Here is a 21,784-nt window from a genome sequence, read left to right as displayed (position 1 = left end):
AGAACATTGAGAATCACCACATGATTTAACTTCAAGAAGTCCAAGACCAAGACTGAATCAAGTTCTCCAAAGACAAAAGAGAAAGCTTTGAAGACTTGTTTCAACACACCAATTGTCTTCACCACCGGGCTCATCAAATTCATTCCTACAAGACAAGATAACACGTACTTCATTCATTACAATATATCACTAAGGGGGAGAATTTTAGAAATCCAAAATAGTGATAAATTGTAATTTAGATTAGTGGTCTTTCTTGTTGTTAAGTCATACGTAAATGATTACTAAGGTTGAGGGGCTAATTGTGATAATTAGCATAATTGTGTAGTTAGCCTATAAATACCCCTCGTTCCTTAGTAATCATAACTTTGAACACATACACAATCATTGTAACCTTCACCATTCTAAGCAATTCCAATCAGCCAACTTTCCTTTACACACACACTTTCTCTCTCAAAACACACACAAACACCAAGAACACACACTCACCAAAAACCGCCATTGATGACGTGAATTCGGTAGTGAAATCGTGTAATATCAGTTTGTTATTTTCCATTTTTAAATTTTGATTTAGATGTGTAGACAACAGGTAAATCATGAGCTTTTTAGATCAATGAAAGTGGTGAGGAGGAGAACATCAAGGAACAAGGCTACACAAGCTAAAAGAGGTGTAGCGACGGTTTGGAGAAGAATCGGTTCGTGATTCAACACTCAAGAAGGAGGAAAAATAGTTCACATGAAGAGTTTGACAATGTCTTGAGATTTTGGCCATAACCTTTTCATCTGATGTCTGTTTTCGATGAGTGACCAGGACATGAAACCAGAAAAGAGAGAGCTACAACTTTGATTTTGAGCTCCAGGACCCACTAGCGCCGCTGGGACCACTTAAATGCCGCTGGAAGGAGCAGGTTCATTCCCAGCGCCTCTCAGCCATTCGCCAGCGCGGCTGGGAAGTCCAACAGCAGTTTAAACTTGAATTTAAACCTTGTAAACACACTTCTAACCCCTCTCAATCACCCAACACTTATGAAAAGCTACTCAAACCTCTGTTAGCACATCAAGATCACCAAAAAAATCATAAAAACCCAAAAATCCAAAAAAATAAAATAAAAATCAGAAATACCAAAAAGAAAAGAAGGTGGAGACGCATCAATGGATAGCCATCAAATGGAGATGACGCAAGTCATTGGAGATTCTACATCATTCAAGTCGCTCCGCAAATGCCATCTTCAACAACTATCAGGCAATTAGGGACCCGGGAAGTTTCGTTAATCCTTATATTTGTGTTTTGACATATGGAAGTATAGAATTGTTTTAGATATATTAACACAAATATAAGGTTAACTTTTAGTTTTCATTGACCAAGTATCTTGCCTCTAGTTATAGCTTACTGATTGTGTCTAAAGCTTTCTCAAATCATTTTGCATGACTAATCTTTCAAATGTTTTAATGAAGTAGAATAACTTGAACACTTAAGTAGTCCGCTCATCATTGTTTTATTTTCTTGGACTATTTGCTTGAGGTCAAGCAAAGGATTAAGGGTGGAGGTATATGATGAACGTCCATTTTGTGATTATTTCCTATATCTTTAGGTCGAGTTTTGATGTCTAAATAAGTTAAGAAATGTGAACTTTTGGTACTTAATGGGATGACATGTCATGATAGGTTCACAAGGCGTGCAAGTGAAGGCAAACATCTCTACTCAACTTAACACAAAGCCACTCAACTTAATTAATGTTTTTCTTTTTTTATTATTATTAGTTTAACTCTTGACAACCCCCAAATCCTAGAATTACACCTAGCTTAATTCTTAGAAATAGTGCCTACAAACGATCCTGGTCTTACCTGTTTACTATACTACAAACGAACAGGTCCACTGCCTTTGAGTGAGTGTAGTAGAGAAGTTAACCATGTACTTTTATAAATTTAAAACTTGTTAGGAAAATTAAGTTAAACTTCCCGCTCATGAATTATCTTTCTTCATGCTAAGAGTGATGTTGCTGAAGAGATTATCAATTTCATTAAGAAAATGGAAAATCTCAACTGCATAAGGGTGAAAGAACTCAGAAGTGATAATGGCACTGAGTTCAGAAACCACACTCTTAAATTGTTTTGTGGTGATCAAGAGATCTCACAAAACTTCTCCTCTGTTAGAACTCCTGAGCAAAATGATGTTGCTGAAAGAAGAAACAGAATACTTATTGAGGCAGCACACACCACGCTCAGTAAATCCTCACTGTTTGTCATACCCAAAAAATATGCCTCATTGTCAAAAGACATGACAAGACAACATATGAGGACTTGAAAGGAAAGAAAACTCAAATAAATTATTTCCATGTCTTTGACAAGGATCAGCTAGGAAAATTTGATCCTAGAGCTGATGATGGCTAATTTCTTGGCTATTCTTCCATCGGCAAGGCCTTCAAAGTATTTAATACTCGCCTTCAGAAAGTGGATTAATCCATTCATGTTACTTTCGTTGAAATTGTATCTGCTCTAAAGGACATTCAATTTTCTTCCTCTGAAGTTATCTTCGATGAGCTCGCTGATCCTTCTTCTGAAGATGTTGACTCATTTGTTGATGCTTATTATTTGATGCCTGAAACCAATCAGCATATCTCTCAAGACAAATCACCTAACGCTAATGAGGAACAAGTTACTGCTCATATTTATTCAATTGAGTCGGTTAAGCTTATCTTAAGATCAATCCATGCTGCCTCAGCCAAACCTAGATCACTGGCTGAGAACGAGCATGTTGATGACTCTGATGAGAAGGAGTTTCATGATGCACTAGCAAATGCTGAGGACATGGAGTCAGTTGATGACACCAACATCAATGATAACTCAACTCAGTCGAATGGCTCAGCTGATAATACTCCTTCTGAATCCATTCTTACCATTGATCTCTATTCTTATAATAATCTCTTTGCTGCTCCCATCTCTCAGACTTCCGCTGACACTCCACTAGGTTCAGCAAGTGTTTCAGCACTTAAATGGACATCTAGTCATCCAGCTCAACAAGTCATTGGTGACCCTCAGCAGGGGATTATTACTCAATCAGTGACAAGAAACACATGTCTCTATGTCAACCTTTTGTCCATGATCACTCCTAAGAACATAGGGGAGGCTATGGCTTATCCATCTTGGTTTGATGCTATGTAAGAGGAACTTACTCAGTTTCAAAGACAACATGTCTGGTTCCTTGTTCCTCTACCTCCTGGCAAAAAATCCATTGGAACCAAATGGGTTTATAGAAATAAAGTGGACGGAGATGGTGTTGTTAGACATAACAAGGCTCGGCTGGTTGCACAAGGGTACCTTCAAGAAGAAGGTGTCAATTATGATGAAACTTTTGCACCAGTGGCCCGTCTTGAAGTAATTTGCTTATTCTTGGCACATAATGCTTACAAAAACTTCATTGTATATCAAATGGATGTCAAGAGTGCTTTTTTAAATGAAAAACTCAATGAGGAAGTTAATGTTAAATAACCACCTGGTTTTTAAGATCCAGTGCTAGCCAAGCCACACTACGTTTATCGTCTTTATAAGGCTCTTGATGGTCTTAAAAAAGCTCCTAAAGCTTGGTATGACACTCTCACTGAGTTTCTTCTTTCTAATAAGTTTCATCAAGGATCCATCAGCACCACTCTCTATCAAAAGGGTGCTGATGTTCTTTATGTTCTAATCTATGTAGATGACATCATATTTGGCTCCTCCAGCAAGAAACTTTGCACCAAGTTCAGCTCACTGATGTCCTCTCACTTTAGAATGAGCATGATGGGTGAGCTAACCTTCTTTCTTGGTCTTCAAATTTGCCAACTCCCTAATGGCATTTTCATTAATCAGGAGAAGTACATTTGAGACATGCGAGCTAAATTTGACATGTCAAATGTCACTCCTAAAGCCACTCTGATGTCTCCTCCTACTATGCTGACCCTGATGGTAAGCATGTGAACCGCACTCACTACCAGGGAATGATTGGCTCACTGATGTATCTCATAGCGAGTCGTCATGATATAATGTTTGCAACTTGCCTATATGCAAGATATCAAGCGTCTCCCAGGGAATCTCATCTTCTCGCTGTTAAGAGAATCTTTAAGCATCTGAAAGGAACTCCCTCGCTGGGTCTCTGGTAACCCAAGGCCTCCAATTTTGACTTAGTTGCATACCCCGACTCTGACTATGATGGTTGCATATTGGATGGCAAAAGCACTAGTGGAGGATGTCAGCTGTTGGGAGGGAAGCTGACTAGTTGGTCTAGTAAGAAACAACATACAGTGCCCATCTCCACTGTTGAAGCAGAATATGTATTAGCAGCGAGTTGTTGTACACAAGTCCTCTGGATGAAAAAACAACTCGCTGACTATGACCTAGATTTCTCTAAGATTCCCATTATGTGTGACAATACAAGTGCAATTGCTATCACACACAATCCTATTCAGCATTCCAAGACCAAACACAGACATAAACAAAGACTAAAAAAAGACTTACCCCGTACCGATCAGGTTCGTTACTTTATTCAATCCACTTAATTAACTAGTTCCATTACGAAGACTGTGAGTCCCAACTATTACTAGATGGTTACTGAAGACACCTCTATGTCAATGGTGAAATTTCTTTGCAATACGTCAACTGCAACTGGACGTGACCAGTTGCTATGAACAGTATACCAGGTTAATTGGAAGTTACTTATTTAGGTTAGAATAACAAATAAGTAAATACAATGCAATAATGTAAAGGACACATAATCTTAATTGGTGAGACAATATGTATTTTTCAATGTGCATTTTATTTATTGCTTATAAACAAAATACAAGGTTGTTGCGGAACCAAGATAATACACGAATGTAAATATCCTAACAACCTATGAAATACAATTGATCTATACTTTGAATTTCTCCTAGCAATCAAAACACTTAAAGTTGTGAAATGTTCCTTTTTACGATTGAGAGAATATTGCACAAGTTTACCAAGAATATTGCAAGTATGTGTTTGCAAAGTTATTTTCTTGCTTGTGCAAGAAACTCTATTTATAGTCGAAGGTTGAGCATTGAGATCTCAACTTTGACGTACAAATATGGTTGACAACACACAAAAGTATTAGTATTTAACTCTTTGTGTGTGCTTAATAAAGTAAGACAAAAGGTTACTTTATTCAACCACTTTACATCCTTGTACTTTTATCCATAAACAAGGTTATTATCCGGGTAAAAGGATGTAAAGTAAAAGGTCCTCCTCGAAGTCAGTGTAAAGCTTTGTAACTGCCTTTACACAGATGGTCTCTAGTTCATTGATCTGTTGGAATGTCAACTGGGCTTCACTGCCATTGTCATTCCCTTTCTTCCACTTGATGTCTTCGACTTCAACTGGAATGTCTTCAGGTGTGTTCTTCAGATCTTCAAATGGAGGAAGTCATTAGTTGCATAAACTGTACATTGCAACTAGACTTCTAATATTTTTGGACAATTCTTCAGTCTCCAGTTGTAACTGGAGATGCTTCAGTTTTCAGTAAAACTGGACCTAACAAATCCCCCCTAGTTGTCCTGAAATATTGCCAAGTATTTTCAAGCTTGTTTCTATACAAGTGTAAGTTTGAAATACTTGTGTTTGATAAAACCTATTAATTTTCCAATGCATTTTTATTGTAACACTCAACTTTATAAAATATGGATTCCAAAATTTTTTTAAATAAAACGATCATTTAATGCAGAAAGGTCCCTTTTAAAACATAATCATTTCCTAACGGAAATGTCAATCACAGTTTTGGTGTTACTTATTGCATCATAACGACAATTCAAGAAATCCATAAACAACCAAATGACAATAAAGTCTCAATCGACATAATAAATAAACGTCTAAGTAAATGAGGCAAAACTATGGCAACAATAAGTCTTCATCATAGCAACCATCTACCCATGTCTCACTCTAAGCAAACTTCAATGATCAACCTAAGGAGACACAACATTTTTAACAAAACAAGTGTCAGCTTAAAATCCGAGTAAGATAACCACATGTTGTATAAAAGGTTGCCAATTAAATCAATCTTATAAATATCATACGCATGTCAAGCATATAACAATCGTCATCAAATGTCAAGCATATATCAATCATTATCACAAATCAATCGAATACCACAATAGAATGATATCATTCCTACATGTGCCTAGCAACCTCAATCATCTCATCAATCATCATTATCAATCTCAATTTCAATCTCAATCATCAAACATAGGTTATGCCAATTTCAATTGTTAAGTAGTGACTTATATCATAAGTAAATCAATCGCGGTTGTGCATAGGCGGTCATTCAACCTTTCAAGGAACCTTGCACCCGACATGATGGGTAGTCCTTTCGGGGTCCATCGACGTCGTTAAGGATAGGCATAGTCAAATCCAGGAGAAAGCTGTTTAGCAAAGCATGGTGATCGTTCCTAACCACCCGACAAACTCAAGCAATCATGACCATGTCGTAAGAGGCATCATGACTACCCCGTCCGACCAACCATAACACACCAGCCCCTCACGGGACTAGCATGGGTTAAGCTTAACACTTTTCAACCGTAAGTTTATACTCGAGTTTATCAACCGTTTAAATCATATATGTTATCATTTGTTTCAATCTCGTTATTTTAGGGCCCCTATCGTGCAATCGTGAATCATGTCAATCCCACATGAGTCTAGTGTACTACATGTATAGGCCAAATCTAACATCAAGCATACAATCACAATCTAAATCAACCATGTCAACCATAATAATATATCAACCGTAAGCAACCAAGTTAAATATATCAATCATCACAAGCTAAAGCATGCATTATATTAATAACTAAAGTTAACTAAGGCATAGCATGCATAAAACCAACCATAAGCCCTCCCGAAGTTGCCATAATTTAACAAGCATATGAAAAGGGCTTTAACCATCATTAATAATGAAAACTAAGTTCTCGTTGTGTTTCTCGTGTCAAAAGGTAGTTATCTTACCTGGAATACGATATGATATGATATAACTTGTTATTTCAAGGACGTCCAAGTACCTAAATTATGATTACATTTATAAATAAAACAATATCAAATATTCAACATTTTTAACTCATCTAAGAATGCATATTTATTTCGTAGCTATATCTACCTACAAAGCTATTACTTTCACTAAAGCTATTAACAGAACTTAAATACACATATTATAGTCAAAGTTATCATGCTTTTACAATAATCTTACGTAGAAAGTTGTTAGAATATATGAACATAAACACATAACAAATCATGAGTACGCAGCGGAAAAGAAACGTTTATGCAATCATATTAATTAACAAAGTAATGAATAGAATATGTGTATCTTTGTGCAAAACTTCCAATAAAGTTGATAATAATAATAATTATTATTATTATAGGGTCTAAACTAAAACCCCTCTATGATCGAACACTTGACACCCTTATATCGTATGCTAGTACCCGATCACGAACTCACAAACCCGTTGTGTTTTTCCCCTTGATGTCGAACCCCAAAACCCAAAACCCTTTGGGTTTTTTTGCCCACGGTCGAACGAGAGAGAGAGAGAAGAGAGGAGAGTGTTTAGGGTTTTCAAAACTAATTGTCTTGAATGAAATGATAAAACCCTTAACCTTTGATCTCTATTTAAAGGGATTAATTAGAAGGGTTTTTAACTTGGTGAACAAGTTAGAATGGATTAGGAAACTCCCTTAGGAATTTCGCCCCCCTGTACAATTAGGAAACTTCTAATTTACAATTTAATCTTCCCTCTTTAATTAATTAAACACTATTAAACCTTTAACATAGTTTAATTAATAATTCAAGTGATCGTTTAATTAATATATTACTATAATATACCAATTAAATATACAAAGTTAACGTGTCATAAATACTGGAAATGCTTTTATTATAACGTGATCATATTCCAACAGAAGTACGTGTACAAAATAAGTAGTGTATAATTTATACATAATGAGTTCAATTAATATAACTAACTTGTCATAAATTACAAACTTCCATGAAGCCATAACTTGGTAAGAAAACTTCTCACAAGCTTTAACGAGTTATGTTGATGAGAAACACAGAAATGTCAATGTTTGAAAAATTATAAGTGTCCGTGATTAGTTGAATTCCGAGTTAATGAACAGAAATAATTTCTTGCAATTGAAACAATAGGAACATAAGGAGGTAGCTCAATAACTAATAGTTTTAAAAATTATACTAGTTTGATAAATATTTTTAAAAGTATACTAATTTGGACCTACTAAACTAGTTTGGAAAAAAACTCCTTGTAGTCTCCATTGGTAATTTAATTAAATCCTACCTTATAACATATATAAAATTAACATGAACTTGTTTCTGTGATTATAACGGGCATCTATATATATATATATGTGTGTGATATCAGTTTCAACAACAATTTGAAAACAATGAAATCAAGGCGTCGTAATAGCTTTGTAACTTTTACCCATTTTATTTTCGACCCAACTACGTAACATCAAGCCTGCTGTTTAAATTACAAATTATAACCAGACTTAATAAATGGATGATTGTTACTCAGGTTTATAGTATGTTCCAGCAAGTTAGAACGATTTTAACATAATTGTCGACCCAATATATGATCAAGATTTGGCACCTAACTAACATGATAGACTTTATAAAACCGAAATCAACAATGATACAAGGACTCCTCTTAATTCTTTAAGACACATGTCCACGCGAGTAAGTATTTGTCGATATTTTCTCTTAGCCCGTTTTCGCCCACAGCTTGCTGTAAACTAGATCGTGACATATGACGAAAATGACTTTTTGATCAAAACATGTTAATGCGGTTGGGGTTAAAACTCCAAACTCGAAAAACTTAAATTGTCAAAGATGTAATTACATATGGAGAGTTTGCCTAAAACCCTTACTATATTATTCAAGCCTGATCTTAACTGTACTACTTAATGTTTTGCTTATAAAAATTCGATCACTATACCCAATAGATGCTCTTAACAAATAACACATATCAAACATATATTCTTATAAAAGAAATTGAATTTAGTGATGAGTTGTAGCTTCTAGTGATTTTTCAAAGCGTATATAGGTGATTGAATCGAAATTCCAACTGAACCCTTAATCCCTTCTGGCGGCTATCTAACTCGATCCAAGGGTATTTTTATTATTATCTCAAGTATGTGAATATGTATGTACCGTAATTAAGTCATGACCTAGAGGTGGTATTTATACATTATACAAAGTCAACCAACTAAGGCTTAATATTAAACAAGCCCACGAAGCGGTATATTGTTTGCGTGCTTATCAAACCACCAACCTATGTTGACATGTTTAATCCCACATTAAAAATAGGCTCAAATTATTATTTTTAAGCTTCTTTAATTTATCCTGTAGCACTAACAATTATAACTACATCTATATCCGGTCGTTGACCGGGTTAGAGACAATATATATATATATATAAATCGATCACAAGTGATTATTCGTGCACATGTGATCAAGAATCCAAATCTTCACATAATTGTATAACGGATGATAATTCATGCTCCACACAATTATAAACATCAAAATTACACATAAGTTATTCAGAAAACAATTAAAAAACAATTTTCATGTAAAGAACAATCATCGGTTGGGCTTAATTTGAAAAGTTCTCAAAGGTTCTCGCAAAAAAAAGGTTCTCAAAATAACTTTTCACTATACAGGAATAATATATATATATATAGTTAGGACTTAGGAGTACACAAAACATGTTGAACTTTATATACAAAACTAAAATAAATTAGAAAAAGTGTAAATATCCAATTTTTATTAGTAAAACGTAACATATACCCGATAGGATACGACGGGTTGAATTTTGTTTCATTGTCGGGTGTCGGGTTTTGCACGGCTCTGGCCGGGTTTTGACCCATGCTCATGCCTAACAACGCTATCGCCACCGCAGCCTTCCGTTATGACGCCACCACTGCGACCCATTACCAATGCCGCATTGCACGGGTGCCCCGTTAGTATAATAATAACAATGCATATATGACTTAAAATATTTTTACTTTTGATTTGAAATTATATGTTTAAAACCTCATTTTATGAATCCTTCTTTCTTTCTATATGTCTCTACCGGATATCTCACACGACAAAACTTATTCACACTTGACACAAAGATTTTTAGATGAAAAGTACTTTAAGATTTTTTGAATTCTTTCCTTTTTATAGGTTCTTCAAATCTAACACCATTTTAATTTCATTAGCTATGTATAATATTTAAATTTAAATTGAAAACAGTAAATACATGTCATAATTAGAAAATGTATATATATATAACATTAAAAAGTTACCATGTTTAACAAAAGACTGACTTTTAATTTTAAGGGCTAGGATTGTTTTGTGTATTATTTTAAATGACCTAGATCAAAGCTTGAATTTAGTAAAATGGTGTTGATATGTTGAGTATGATGATAACAAATACAATGTTGATAATAGATCGACCCATTAACTCATTTGATCCAACAACCTACAACCCATTTGATTTAAACTTAAACTTAAGAGTAAACCTCACTTTTTACACAATGGATGACCAAATAAAAAAAGTTTATATATGTATCACACATTTGACCGGCAAACCCACATTACTCAAAACAATCCATTTGATCCAAAACCAGCCAATTTGACATGTCAACGAAAAATAACTCATTGGCCTAAAACAACTCGTTTGACGTGTCAACTCATGTATTAATTGGGTCGAACATATATCATAAATCGCTCAACATATTTAAAAACTAAAAAAAAAAAAAAAACAAAAATGTATTCATTCCGTTCCTCTCATGAGGGTCTTGGGCTTGGGAGATCCAAGTTCAAGTCCTGAGTCCTAAGTAGGCAAGATTTACTCTCATTAATCATCGTGTTGTTTGACGAATTAATAGGCGGTTTTTCTCACTATGTGGTTCCCGCAATAAATTTAATCTGTATTTTTTATAATAAATAAAAAGTTAAAAGTTAAAGTAACATATAAGTATGTACACAAACTTTAAAAAAAATGCTTTAAATTTAGACATCATGACTATCTTGTTCAGTTAACAAAATTATCCTTAAAATATGGGTGTAGATTAATAAAAAGTAATATGCATGGACTTTTAATTAGTTCTTCTCTATATTAATTAAATAGTATATAAAAAGTAAGTGTTCCATCTTACATTGATTAGTCTATCAATTAATTAAATTAGATTATGCATGAGAGTTTTTGTAAACTCCATATTGTATATGTTATAATTTTAGAAACACATTACGTTCTTAGACTCCTACCCATTTTACTTCTATGTTAGTTGTAGACTTTTATGAAGTATTAATTGTAGTTTGACTTTTAATTTTAAGGGTTAAGATTGTTTTGTTTATGAATTTCAATGGTCTAGATCAATAGTTAAAATTTTTTTTTTCTTTTAGTTGTGGTGGCCATATACATATATAATGACTTACAATTAAATATTTTAGTACACCAATACACACATAACACGCATAGTAGCAATTTGGAGGGTTACTTTTAACAATTTACATATATAGCAGTTAACAACATAAGAGACATGTTATTTGACTAGTGAAAAGATCAAATGCAAACTCTTTTTTTTTTGAAAACCAGGAAACAAATCCTGGCCATCCATCATTTCTTATTTACGGCTCATATTAAAGAATACCCCATCTTTATAATTTTAACACGGAGGGGTATATCTGTCTTTTCACCTCTTCAACAAAACCCCCAAACACCTTCACTGTTTCACATTCTTTCTCGATCTCAAATTCTTCTAACCCTAATTCTTTCTCGCACTCCCTCTTTCTCTGCTCTCCCTTTCTTCTCCGGCCGCTTTTTCTTCTCGGCCGCCGTCTCTTCTCTGTCCGATGTCGCCATTAGTCATTGATAATCGTTTTTAATCTTATCTCAAATCTCACGATCAACAATAATTTCAACAGAATCTTCTAGGGCTCAGAAACAACGAAAGATGAAGGTTAAACCATAATTAACTTCGATCAAATCTTCAGTCAATTACAGTAAGTTATAATTTGATTACTCTTTTTTTTTAATTTTAAACTTAATTTTCTTAGGTTATTTATCTGATTTATTGATTATGATGGTGACGTTATCTAGTTTTTTAGTTTTCTGCAAGTGTAATCTGTATGTGTTTTATTAAATATATGTGGCTGAATCTGTATGAATTTGCTCCACGTGACACTTTGAATTCGTTTTGTTGTACTTTTTGATTTTGGAATATATTTTTGTTGAATCTCTATGTGTTTTCATCCGAACACACTGTGTTTTTAGATTGTATAAACACATGACCAAAGCAACAATAGCTTTGCAGCTGCACAAGCAACTGAATACCTTACGGACCCGTAAGGACTGAAATCACCATTTATGCTCCTTAGGTATTGTATTTGCTTCAGTTTTTAAAAAGAGACCTTTTCAAGACTGGGAATCATGATTTTAGTTTGTATGACTTGTAAATAGGTTTCGTTTTAAAGTAATGCAAGTGATGCTCGCATTTAGGCATCTAGCTAACACGCGGGCTCTTGGTCAGATGTTCTGGTGAGAATTCTCATAAGTTCCAAATTCAAGCTCCTAACTAATATCGATAACCTTTGTTATAGGAGTTGAACGAAATTGACTTGCTAGTTGATAGGAGGAGCAGAGGTCCGAGCTGGTATCGTCTTGTCAGTATGTTCCCGATGAAGATAAAGTAGGGAGTCAGTCTCACGAACACTCCCTGAAGTATTTGTTTATTTTCTTTTGGTAGCAGCTAAATTACTGCAAGAAACTAGTATCTCATCTATTGGTATTTGTGGTATATAGGTGTGGGTTTTTATTATTTGGAAAAAGATGTGACCATTACACTCTGGATGTAGTTAGAGGTGCAATTTGAAGCGCTGTACTTATGTCTGCGTCAATAAATTTGGGCGATGTTGCATTACTAACATTTGAACCCCTGTACCTATATATGTGTCAATAAACATATCGTACCAGAAAATTTACATGTTTTAACCTGTTTTCTGACCCATCTATTGCATCTTCGATATAAAAACTGTAATTGGCCCATTCATAAGTAAACCAAATATACTTAGATACCTGCTATTCTAGATACAATATTGTTTAATAGGAACATTTCTGTTGATGGTTCTCTTTGAGTTTGATGTTCAACATAGTGTACTTTTGTTTGCTTATTGCGTCATCTCATAATTTACATTATGTGACATTTCAGGTTCAAAGTTCTGCTCTAAAGGCTTCAAGTGTGCTTACTAATGCCGACACTTCATGTTTTGACATGTAGCATAAGTACCCATTTTGACCCTAACCCTTTAGTCAGTCTATTCATCTTGCAACCTCTAGCTAATATCATATGTGCAATGGTAATATTATGACTTTGGTAATATTCAGTAATTGATTAAGTTCTTGACTTGTGTTGTTTTCTTGGATTGGCATCAGGTTTGAAGAATCAAAGGGCTAAGGCTATGCCACCACAGAAAGACACCATTGATGAGAAAGAAAAGCCAATGAGACATCTGAAAAGCGAAGACATTGAAGTTGAGGAATGTAGTTCAAAGAAACGAATACGTCACTGCAGAAATACAGTAGATGAAAATATCGCCATTTTAGGGTTTGAGCCCGATGCATAGTTGAGTTGTATAGCACGATGACTTAGGAAAATGATGGATTCGATTGTTATAAATTGCTTTTTCGTTGATTTTCTAGTAATGAATACTTTCTTTTAGTTTGCCTTTAATATGTCAACTCTTGCTTCATTAGCAATACTACTGGAAACCGCAACACAATTTGTTTTGTATTTGAAACATCTTGTTATGGCCATTTTATGAATTCTCGAAACCAAAACACAATGTGTTTTCGATTTGAAGCATCTTGTGTATGGCTATTTATGAACTCTCGAAACCAGAACATAATGTGTTTTGGACTTAAAGCATCTTGTGTATGGCCATTTATGAATTCTCGAAAGCAAAACACAATGTGTTTTCGATTTGAAGCATCTTGTGTATGGCCATTTATGAATTCTCGAAACCAAAACACAATGTGTTTTGGACTTGAAGCATCTTGTGTATGGCCATTGTAGGAACCCTGAACCAAAACACAATGTGTTTTTAGACTTGAAACATCTTGTGTATGGCCATTGAAGGAACTACCTGAACCGAAACACAATGTGTTTCGTATTAGAAACACTTTGCGTATTGGGCCTTTGGCCCACTCTAGCATTTTAATCTCATCAAATATGTAATTTTCATCAGGTATGTAAAGACTATTGGCCCTTTGGCCCATATATTTTAGCATTTAGGATTTTAGAATGCAACTTTCCCCTCGGGTTTTATTGGGTAGCTTAGGGTTTAGGATTTGAAGCTGTAGGGTTCAAACCCTAAACCCTTAAGCGTACCGTATACATCCGTCCCCCTCCTGTAGACTTTTAGCATTTTAGGGTTTAGATTTTAGGGTTTTAGAATGCCCTCGGGTTTTACTGGGTAGCTTAGGGTTTAGGGTTTGAAGCTGGCTAACTCTACGACTTCAAACCCTAAACCTTTAAGCGTACCGTATACATCCGTCCCCCTTCTGTAGGCTTTTAGCATTTTAGGGTTTAGATTTAAGGGTTTTAGAATGCCCTCGGGTTTTACTGGGTAGCTTAGGGTTTAGGGTTTGAAGCTGTAGGGTTAGCCTCCCTACGGCTTCAAACCCTAAACCCTTAAGCGTACCGTATACATCCGTCCCCTTCTTGTAGGCTTTTAGCATTTTAGGGTTTAGATTTTAGGGTTTTAGAATGCCGTCGGGTTTTACTGGGTAGCTTAGGGTTTAGGGTTGGAAGCTGTAGGGTTAGCCTGGTTTGAAGCTGTAGGGTTAGCCGTTGGCTTCAAACCCTAAACCCTTAAGCGTACCGTATACATCCGTCCCCTTCTTGTAGGCTTTTAGCATTTTAGGGTTTAGATTTTAGGGTTTTAGAATGCCCTCGGGTTTTACTGGGTACGGCTAACCCTACGGCTTCAAACCCTAAACCCTTAAGCATACCGTATACATTCGTCCCCTTCCTGTAGGTTGTTCGCATTTTAGGGTTTAGATTTTAGGATTTTAGAATGCCCTCGGGTTTTACTGGGTAGCTTAGGGTTTAGGGTTTGAAACCGTAGGGTTAGCCTCTAAACCCTTAAGCGTACCGTATACATCAGTCCCCCTCTTGTAGCCTTTAGCATTCTAGGGTTTAGGGTTTAGATCCTTCCCGGGTTTTTATATGGTAGCTTAGGGTTTAGGGTTTGAAGTTGTAGGCGGCTAACCCTACGGCTTCAAACCATAAACCCTTAAGCGTACCTGGACTTCCGTCCCACTCCTATAGCCTTTAGCATTCAAGGGTTTCGGGTTTAGGGTTTAGATCCTTCCCGGGTTTTTATATGGTAGCTTAGGGTTTAGGGTTTGAAGCTGTAGGGTTAGCCTATGACTTCAAACCATAAACCCTTAAGCCTACCGTGACTTCCGTTCCCCTCCTATAGCCTTTAGCATTTATGGTTTAGATCTATCCCGAGTTTTTATATGGTAGCTTAGGGGTTAGGGTTTGAAGTTGTAGGGTTAGCCGTTAGGCCATTGTAGAAACTATCACCATTTTATGAATTCTTGAAACCAAAACACAAACTGTTTTGGATTTGATGCATCTTGTGTATGGCCATTGTAGGAGCTTTGGCCATTTTAAGAATTCTTGAAACCAAAACACTTGTGTTTTGGATTTGAAGCATTCTCGAAACCAAAACACAATGTGTTTTGGACTTGAAGCATCTTATGTATGGCCATTGCAGGAACCCTGAACCAAAACACAATGTGTTTTTAGACTTGAAACATCTTGTGTATGGCCATTGAAGGAACTACCTGAACCAAAACACAATGTGTTTTGTATTAGAAACACCTTGCGTATTGGGCCTTTGGCCCACTCTAGCATTTTAATTTCCATCAAATATGTAATTTTCATCAGGTATGTAAAGACTATTGGGCCTTTGGCCCATATATTTTAGCATTTAGGATTTTAGAATGCAACTTTCCCCTCGGGTTTTACTGGGTATCTTAGGGTTTATGATTTGAAGCTGTAGGGTTCAAACCCTAAACCCTTAAGCGTACCGTATACATCCGTCCCCCTCCTGTAGACTTTTAGCATTTTAGGGTTTTAGAAAGCCCTCGGGTTTTACTGGGTAGCTTAGAGTTTAGGGTTTGAAGCTGTAGGGTTAGCCGGCTAACCCTACTTCCCGACGCTCTTTCCATCATGACTTCTTGATGTCGGACCGTCACTCGTGCATCCCTTAATCCACCACCACACCCACTCCCTTTCCTCCCGAGTCATACCCACGGGAAGTTGTGGGGTACTCAACAAATGGGATGATGGGGGTTTTCTCCTTGTCTTGGGCCGAGATGGTAAGGATGATTGCGAGGGAGGCGTTGGTGGAAGTGTGGGTCATGGGCTGGAAAACGCCCATCACTTAGGTCCATGGCCATGTTTTCTCCTGGCGGTGAGGGGGCTCTAGGGGCTGGTGGTGGCTGTGGTGGAGTAGGCGAGCGGCGTATAGGTTGGCTAGAAGCAACGCTCCTAGTATCTCCACCATTTAATGGTTCTTCCATGGGCTCGGACTCCTCCTCTTCCTCCCGTTGCAAGGGCTATTGGGAGTCGATCGCGAGCTCCGTCTCTTCGTCTTCTTGCCTTTGTTGCCTCTCCCCGACCATGTCCACGAATGCATAGATGTCCCTTACTTGACCGGAGGATCTTGATGCTCCACTCCTTTGCGACATAGTGATTCCTACATAAATTACATAAAGCGTGAGATGACGACTCGACTTGACGCTTAGACCACAATTCACGACGACTTGACCATTGACGACCCATGTGACCATTTGCGGACAGCAAGGCGACTTGACGGACCACGAGACAACCTTAACCATTCATCAACAACTAACCAACTCGATCAACGACTCACAAACTTGACGACCGAACAACGACATGACCATTCACAACCGACATATCCAACAATAATTAGCAAGACTACCAACGACCTACTCGACACTCACGACCAACTCGACACTCATGACTCACACGACCATTTAGAATCAACGAAATGACTAGAATTCGACTTGTGCATAGCTCTTGTGTATTATATCTAAATAGAGAAAGTAATACTAGCCAAGTGGGGGTATTAACTAAGGGTTCTAATAAGTTATGCAAACATTGGATTTGGTTATGTATCTTTTGCACCAAGAATCGTTTTAAAGCTTCATTTTCAAAAGACTCATTTTGAATATTCCTTAGACAACCATTTCGATCATTCCATATTAAATTTTTAATTAGGCATAGTTGATCAGGCTATGCATAACTAAAACAAGAATACTTTATGATCGACTCAATTGTTTAAGAAATATTCGACTCGTTTTGAAAATACGTAGGTTATAACAAAAATTCTCTATAACCTTGGCTCTTGATACCGTTTTTCTGTAACACCCCGACTAAGGCGGAAACACGAGATGCCACAGAACGACATGGTACAAAAGATTTAAATATAAAACATCAACACAAGTTTCCAAATGACATTTAAATCCCAAAAGATTACAAGTTCAAGTTGACGTTTAAATCCATTACATAACCACAAGTCCAAATTAAAATTTAAATTGTTTGCATTACAAACCGTCGAACATTCAACATAATGAGCAACAAAGAGGCGGCCAAGCTACGAACCTATTGCTCTAAACCTGAAAAGCATGAAGAAAAAGTGTCAACTACGAGAGTTGAGTGAGTTCATAGGTTTTAACTAACAACATGTTTATATTCCAACCATATTCAAGGATAATAAGTCACAAAAATTTTCAAGTATTCCTTCATGACACTCATACCCAAACCGTATGTTCAAATCAAAATCTCTAAACATATAATATCAATTTCATTTGGCCACAAAGGCCATAATTTAAATAGTTTTTGATGAGAAAATACTTGAGCCACTACTACTACCTTTTCATGTCCAAACAATATATTACTTCATTTCATTTCTTAGCACAAGTTGTCAATCAAGTGGTTTAATTATAATTGGGGTCATGCCATGGAGACGACCATATAAATTTAAGGTAGATAGAGCACCGCTCTGGTCGGACTGGAAGTGCAGGTCATCACGAAGGCGACCAACATTCCACCGTTACGCTCTGGGTGGGTGGACGATTCCTAGTAGTGCAACCCTCTAACTACAGGCCTCCCCTTTCGGAGTAAATAGTAGTGTACCGAATTATAACAGTTTGACAGAACTCAAGCTCATCATATATCATTTATCACATTGAACATACATCACAATTCCATTTCATAATCATACTATCATGAATTATTTCTTATATAGAAAGCAATTTTATTTATTTATCATGTTTTTCACCCCGAAAGTTAAACACACAAAATAGTTTGAAAGGGGGCTATGACTCACTTGATTGGAGTATGAAAAGGGGCTGATCAAAAGCGAGATCTTAGGCTAGTGGTGTCGTCCCTCAAGCAAGCCTAAACCATGGTATTTAATTATACACAACGTAAGTGTGTGTTTCAATGAACTAGTAAACTAGATCATGAGATGTACGCTAGTAGCCTTGCCCATCTTTGGTTGTTGTTTAATTATGGAATTCAAGTGCATTATATTGTTCACATCATTTGGTTGGAAGATATTTGGTGGTGATGGTCATTTATACAAATTTTATACGTTTATTGAAATTTCGGTAGTTTGGCTTTGTTTTATATATAATTTATTTTGCATACATTGTTTAATAATCATATTTGAAATTTGTGATTTTATAATATAAATGTTAATATATAATTGTGATATTTATTTATTTATTTAATTTAATATTATTTATTTAATTATTTATTTATTTTATTGATTCATTAATTAAATAATTCCTTATAATTACTTTTAAGTTCTTAAATTGTCTTTAAAATTCATGGATAAATATACTTTGATTATTTACTGATTTTTATGCGTTTTGATTTAAAATATTATGGTTTATACATTTATTTGTGCATTATTCCTATTAATTTTAATAATAGTGATTAATTAGTGATTTTTACTTAATAAATTACCTTTAAATTGTATGAAACTTGATTCTTCACTTGTAACTATTTTTCTCTAGTAGGTTTTAGTTACTTTTACCATTGGTGATGTAAATTTAATCAAGTTCATGATTTATATAATTTATTTATTAATTTATATATCCTTTAATTACCATTTTAGTTCAATAAATCACAAAAATACTTAAAAATCACAATACAAGCTTTTGTCCAAAAATCTCAGGCCTTTCTAGGAAACTTTTAACATGTGAAATTCATATAATTTCAACCTCTCTTGTGTCTTGCTTATTTGAGGACTTTATGATTAAAAATCGTTTACCGAAAACGTGTTTTAAGCCTCATTTCTCAAGCAATTTAAGTACTTCCAATTGGATTTTTGTCCTTGTTTCAAAATTTCCAGAAAGTTCATCATAATTTGATAGTTCAAGTCGTGGTAGTGGTGGTGGTGTGATATGTGCAAATTTGTGCTTTCGGTTAGTGATTAATTAATCTGAAAAGGTGATTTTTGAGCTTGTTATTGCCATGAGTCATATGACTTGAGTTATATACATATTAAATAACTTATTTCTAGTAGGTTTGTCATGGTTTCATGTTCAAAAGATTGTGGTGCATGTGTGTGCTCAAAATGCATTTTTGCAAGCTTTTAGTTTACGATTTCAAGCATATTTTAACAAGTTTTGATTCAAGCTTTATATCCTTGATATTTTACAAATTTTTCCAGAATATTAACATAACTTTTAACCTATTTTTCACTTAGAACAAGCCTAGCCTCATCTCATGATTCAACAAAAGATCCAACCTTTTTAAATCTAACAAGCATGCAAGAATAATGAATCTTTATCCATCTATAATCCATCAACATAAAAACACACTTTTATGAAAAATTCCAAAAAAATTCCAGAAATATGAACATAAAAATTATATAAAACATGTCCATCATTTCATGCAAAAAGATTATCTTACAACTATCAACATATCTCAACACTTTTGATGTAACCTTTTATAGATCCAACATTTCAACAACAAAGTACATATTTTTCATAAATTTTCCAGAAAAAAGAACTTCAAAATGTATAAAAACATGACCATCTTTCAAAGGAAAAACTACTTTAAAAGCTATATAATCTATAACTACACTTTTGGGTCTTAAACTAGTTGAATCCTTGGATCTTTCTTCATTGATTCAACATGCATGAACATGGAAAGAAAGATCCTATCAACTTTGCCCCCATCAAGTGCATGTTTGAAAGAAAACATAAAGAAAACATGAACTTTTGATGAAACCTTTTAATATACAACAAGAACAAGATTAATCTAGTAAAAAGGATGAAGATATATACCCTTGAAGAACACTTTTGGAGATGAAAAGATGCAGATTTTTCGTGGCCTATATAGCTCCAAATAACCCTTATTCAAACCTTATATTAACACTTAAACCTTGCTTACAATAACCCTTTCTTCATCTAATCTAAACCCTTATTATTAGTATAAGTTTAAGTTGATTTTTTATTGCCTTTTTCCTGCTGAAACTAAGAGAGAAAAGAGAGGGGGGGGGGGGAGTGTGAGTCCACTTACACAAGATGTTAGACGAGTACAAGATATAACAACTGTATAACAATTTAATGATTATATCAAGTAACCCGACTGGCAAGTAATTCTAATCTAGATGAAGACTAGTTTAGAATTACGATCCAGATAATGGATATGAACATTAAAGAACAAGTGCTTGAAACTATATAAATATAATATATAATCAAGTATTATGGCAAAGAGTAGAGATGTATTTTTCAAAGTATTTTATTTATTTCTATAAACAAAATACAAAGATTGTTGCGGAACAAAGATAATCCACAACTGTGAAAGTATCTAAACAACCTTGAAATACAAATGATCTAAACAACAAGGAAATACTCGTAAGTTTACTTAGAGTATATATCACACGTTGCAATGCTAAAGTTCCAAGCAATTTGCAAGTGTGAGAAGTCTTATATTTATAGGCAAACATGTCTTGATGACATGGCAAATGTCGTACAAATATGGTTGGGTGCATTTATGGATTTGTAGGACAAATCCATAACATGTTTGTTTAAGGTAAAGTATGTAAGTTTCTTTGATGTGACTTGACATACTTTATTCCCAACCTTTTGCTAAAACTATCACAATACCAGGTGTAAAGTTATTAACCGGGTAAAGGTAGTTAAAGGCTGCAAAAGGCTTCCTCGTAATCAGTGAAAAAGTGTTGTAAATACTTTTTCACTGAGATCCTTCAGATCTTCAATCAGATGGAATCTTCTCAGAGCTCTGCTTCTCAGAAGTTTTCCTTCTTCAGTCTTCAGTCTTCGACTTCAGAATGAACGTCTTCAAATGTATTGATCTTGATCTGAGGTGAAGCTTCAGAGAACTAATTCTGATAGGTGTCTCAGAATTTCTGTACCAGTATCTTTTCCAGAACTTCAATATTTTCGAACAAATTATACTTGGTCGATTTTCGACCTAACAAGTTTCCCCTATTTGTTCTGAAATATTACATGCATTTTTAGACTTCTATCTATACATGTTTGTAAGTCTAAAATGCAAATTTCGTTTAAGTTGAATGAAAATTTTCTAAGGACATCTTATAGATCATTGATTCGTTAGAATTTTAACTTGTGTAAATTCTAACTTAAACCTCTCATCTACTTGTTGTGAATGGCTTGCAACATAT

General features: G+C 35.1%; 1 long non-coding RNA gene across 6 annotated transcripts; it reads left to right on the top strand.

Moving 5' to 3' along the window:
* Nucleotides 1-11,778: 11,778 nt before the first annotated feature.
* LOC122581720 lies at nt 11,779-13,752 on the top strand. Of its 6 annotated transcripts, none has more exons than XR_006321043.1 (5): nt 11,779-12,025; nt 12,623-12,711; nt 12,825-12,883; nt 13,231-13,304; nt 13,455-13,752. It is a non-coding gene; the product is annotated as an uncharacterized LOC122581720 (long non-coding RNA). The 6 variants fall into 6 exon arrangements; XR_006321042.1 differs by having other exon boundaries at nt 12,623-12,718; XR_006321041.1 differs by lacking the exon at nt 12,825-12,883.
* Nucleotides 13,753-21,784: the final 8,032 nt, after the last annotated feature.

The sequence above is a fragment of the Erigeron canadensis genome, chromosome 1 (assembly GCF_010389155.1).
Source record: "Erigeron canadensis isolate Cc75 chromosome 1, C_canadensis_v1, whole genome shotgun sequence".
NCBI lineage: Eukaryota > Viridiplantae > Streptophyta > Magnoliopsida > Asterales > Asteraceae > Erigeron > Erigeron canadensis.
This window is presented reverse-complemented; position numbering and strand designations above follow the sequence as displayed.